This window comes from Bison bison, unplaced genomic scaffold (genome assembly GCF_000754665.1).
Source record: "Bison bison bison isolate TAMUID 2011002044 unplaced genomic scaffold, Bison_UMD1.0 scf7180017864384, whole genome shotgun sequence".
Taxonomy (NCBI): domain Eukaryota; kingdom Metazoa; phylum Chordata; class Mammalia; order Artiodactyla; family Bovidae; genus Bison; species Bison bison.
In genome coordinates, this window is record NW_011494956.1 from 14,340,736 (window position 1) to 14,344,260 (window position 3,525).

General features: G+C 43.3%; 1 pseudogene; it reads left to right on the plus strand.

The window, feature by feature from the left end:
* Positions 1 to 1,497: 1,497 nt before the first annotated feature.
* On the plus strand, positions 1,498 to 2,390 carry LOC105001818 (annotated as a pseudogene).
* Positions 2,391 to 3,525: the final 1,135 nt, after the last annotated feature.

Consider the following 3,525-nt stretch of genomic DNA (forward strand, 5'->3'; position numbering starts at 1 on the left):
TGCTGTTCCTACAGAAAGAGGTGCCAGAAAAGATTTTTTAAATATATTTTTGTTCTGAGTTTCCATATACATACAGCCTCTATTTAAAGGCCTCTTTTCTGATCCCGGGAAATGGTTCAAATTCCTGAAAGCCTGAAGAAGTAGCTAGAGTTCCTGATTACCATTGTGAAAATACATGTTTCCCCCATCAATGCCACCACAACTTCACTCTTGGGATTAGACACAAAACCCAATACTTGTAGCACTCTGGGCTAAACAGCTAAGAATTGGTTTGCATATCCACACAGGGAGGCACACAATAACAACCCATTTCAGGAGCATTCAGATTTTCATTAACTCAAATGCTCCTCTGTACGGGAATTCTCCAGGTAAGAATACTGGAATGGGTTGCCATTTCCTTCTCCAGGGGATCTTCCTGACCCAGGGATCCAACCCCCGTCTCCTGCATTGCAAGCAGATTCTTTACCAACTGAGCCACCAGGAAAGCCCCAAATACCTGGCACACCACCACAAACCTTGAAATATGTGCGACAACTTGCTGTCTCAAAGATCAAGCACTTGCGTTAGCCTTCAGATTGTATACAAAACAAAGGGCACCAACAATATGCAGAGCTGTCTGTTTTCCCCTCAATCAGTTCTTTCTTCATTATCATTTAGTACCCTCTTACCACATTAGCTAGTGGCTCATCTGGTAAAGAATCTACCTGCAATGCGGGAGACCTGGGTTCAATCCCTGGGATGGGAAGATCCCCTGGAGAAGGGAAAAGCTACCCACTCCAGTATTCTGGCCTGGAGAATTCCATTGACTGTATAGCCAATGGGGTCACAAAGAGTCAGACACAACTAAGCAATTTTCACTTCACCACATTTGCTGACTACACCATTTACTAGCTCTGTGCTTCAGATGCCTTATCAGAAAAAGGGACAATGATAACCTAATACACAGGGGTGTTCTGAGGATTAAATTAATTAATACATGTAAAGTGTTGAGGAGGACAATGTTGGGCACTCAGTAAGCACTAAATTAATGTTTGCTTTTATGATTACAGGGGCCCAAAAGTACATCCCTCTCCATAAGTAAAACATGTGAAAAAAAAATCTGTAGAGATCATGTCTGAAGAGAATGCTGTATAGGGAGAGTAGATGTTCATTCAGTTTCAGAGACCTTAAGGAAATTCAAATCCAGTGCTGAAAGACCCTCTATTTTTTTAAATATGAGGTAGAAATCTTGATTTATTTTCAGTTTTACCACAAGGCTTGATGGATCTTAGTTTCCCCACCAGGGATGGAACCCTGGTCCATAGCAGTGAAAACATCAAGTCCTAACCAGTGAAAACATCAAGTCCTAACCAGTGAAAACATCAAGTCCTAACCACTGCTGGACCACCAGACAATTCCCAGAAATCTTGATATTTAAAAAAATGTATTGCTTTTCTTTTCTGCTCATGGATACTGCAGAATAATCATCGTAGAAGTTTACCCCCTTCCACTGATGTTATGTCTAAATCTGAGTCTCCCAAAGAGCCCGAACAGCTGTGGAGGCTCTTCATCAGAGGACTGAGCTTTGAAACAACCGATGAGAGTCTGAGGAGCCATTTTGAACAACAGGGAGTGCTCACAGACTGCGTGGGAATGAGGGCTCCGAACCCCGAGGGCTCCAGAGGCTCCCAGTTTGTCAGGTAGGCCACTGTGGAGGAGGTGAATGCAGCCCTGAATGCAAGGCCACACAAGGTGGATCAAAGAGTTTTGGGAACCAAAGTAGGCCATCTCGAGAGAAGATTGTCAAAGACCTGCTGCCCACTTAACTGGGAAAGAGTTTTGTTGGTGGGATTAAAGAAGACACTGAAGAACATCACATAAGAGATTATTTTAAATAGTACGGGAAAATTGAAGTGATTGAAATCACAGCTGACCAAGGCAGTGGCAAAAAGAGAGGCTTTTGTAACCTTGTTGACACTGACTCCATAGACAAGATTGGCATTCAGAAACACCACGCTGTGAATGGCCACAACTGTGAAGTAAAAAAAGCCCTGTCTTAGCAAGAGATGGCTAGTGCTTCATCCAGCCAAAGAGGTCGACCTGGTTCTGGAAACTTTGGTGGCAGTCATGGATGTGGTTTCGATGGAAATGACAACCTCGGTCGTGGAGGAAGCTTCAGTGGTTGAAGTGTCTTTGGTGGGAGCTGTGGTGGTGGTGGATATGGTGGCAATGGGGATGGCTATAGTGGGTTTGGTAATGATGTAAGCAATTTTGGAGGTGGTGGAAGCTACAGTGATCTTGGCAATTATGACAACTGATCTTCAAATTTTGGACCCATGAAAGGAGGAAACTTTGGAGACAAAAGTCCTGGCCCCAGTGGTGGTGGAGGCCAGTATTTTGCCAAACCATGAGTAACTATGGCAGTGACAGAAAGTTTTAATTACTGCCAGGAAACAAAGGTTAGCAGGAGAGGAGAGCCAGAGAAGCGACAGGGAGGCTGCAGGTTACAACTGATTTGTGAACTTTCAGGCAAGCACAATGGTGGCAGGGCCTAGCTGCTACAAAGAAGACATGTTTTAGACAATACTCATGTGTATGGGCAAGTCAAAATTTATTTGCAACCTGCTTTGGTGGAGAAGCTGTTGTCTTCAGAAACCTTGGTGTAGCTGAACTGACAGTTACTATGTAGTGACCTGAAGCTCACTGTTAAGAGGGTCACCCGTACAAAATATTCCCTTGCATATATCTACCATATTTTCTTCATCCATCTGTCAGTGGACATTTAGGTCTTTTCCCTTAACTTGGTTATTGTAAATAGTGCTGCTATGAACACAGGGGTACCTGTATGTTTAAAAAAAATTATTGGAGTATAGTTGTTTTACAATGTTGTGTTAGTTTCTACCATACAGCAATATGAATCAGCTATACATATGTATGTATGTACATATACACACACATACATATATCTCCTCTTGTGTGATTTTCCTTCCCATTGAGGTCACTGCGGAGCATTCCCTGTGCTATACAGTAGGTTCTCATTAGTTATCTATTTTATACATAGTATCAATAGTGTATATTATCAATCCCAATCTCCCAATTCATCTCACCACCACCCCTTTCCCCCTTGGTTCAGTTCAGTCACTCAGTTGTATCCAACTCTTTGCGACCCCATGGACTGCAGCACGCCAGGCCTCCCTGGCCATCACCAACTCCCAGAGTTTATTCAAACTCATGTCCAAAGAGTCAGTGATGCCATCCAGCCATCTCATCCTCTGTTGTCCCCTTGTCCTCCTGCCCCCAAAATCTCCCAGCTTCAGGGTGTTTTCCAATGAGTCAACTCTTAGCATGAGGTGGCCAAAGTATTGGAGTTTCAGCTTCAGCATCAGTCCTTCCAATGAATATTCAGGACTGATTTCCTTTAGGATGGACTGGTTAGATCTCCTTGCAGTCCAAGGGACTCTCAAGAGTTTTTTCCAACACCACAGTTCAAAAGCATCAATTCTTTGGTGTCAGCTTTCTTTATAGTCCAACACTCACATCCATACA